Source organism: Galeopterus variegatus, unplaced genomic scaffold (genome assembly GCF_000696425.1).
Source record: "Galeopterus variegatus unplaced genomic scaffold, G_variegatus-3.0.2 Scaffold5345, whole genome shotgun sequence".
Classification (NCBI taxonomy): Eukaryota; Metazoa; Chordata; class Mammalia; order Dermoptera; family Cynocephalidae; genus Galeopterus; species Galeopterus variegatus.
In genome coordinates, this window is record NW_007731456.1 from 67,844 (window position 1) to 68,813 (window position 970).

The following is a 970-nucleotide window of genomic DNA, read 5'->3' on the forward strand; positions in this document are numbered from 1 at the left end:
AAAAAACACTTTGGAATTATAGACTGATTCATGCAGGAAAATGCATTGTTTCTCTGCTAGGTAAGGGCATTTGCTCACACACAGCTAACAAAAGACTTGCGTACTTCTGAGTTAGCAGACCTAGAAGGAAATGCTGACTCAGTCCTTTGCTAGCTGTGCAACCTGTGCCTTGAATCCTAGCTTCTCTGAAGCTGCTGTACATCTTTTATGCTGGCAGGCAGACAGGGCACCCTGTCTTTACAAGTTTGTAAATACTTGTCTTCTGAGCTGCCCTTTTGTCCTGTCTAAAATCATGAAAATGCCAGTCCACCTAGAGTCATTTATTCAGCAGATATGTAAAGAGCACATGCCACTGTGCCAGGGGCCATGGCTACAAAACCAAACAAAACTTATTTGCACAAAAGCAAATAACTCAGAGTCCCTGACTGAAGCCCACATCAGGAAAGGCTCGGGGATATGCTGTGAAGATGAATGTTAGTTAGTAAACACGTCAGGACGACTTGTAATCAAGGACTTAACGTCTGGGAAGTGGGACTGCTATGGTGCTTTGAAAAGTTTCTGAAAACAGTGGTTAGTGAGCCAGACGTGCCCCTTAAACTGGCCCATACTCTAACATAACCAAATTATTTCTTCATCAGTAATAGTCCTCTAGAAAAATGAGAACAGTTTTCAAATATTGCAGTATTTCCATACCAGTAAGTAAATATAACAGTACCTGTGAGAGGCGGGAAAAGTAATGACATACATTTTCATGTAAAGCCGTTACATGTCATGATGACCCCTGATAAATGGGCCTTTGCCCTGTCTCATGGCAGCCAGCACAGTTGAGTTTTACCTTTGCTTTTTTGTTTTTTTAATGAATTAACTTATTTATTATGTGTCTTACCTTCTTTATGAAGTGCTCAGTGTTTTACAGCAAGTCACCACTTCACCACTACCCTCAAATTCCATAATTGCTAGTGCTACTGAA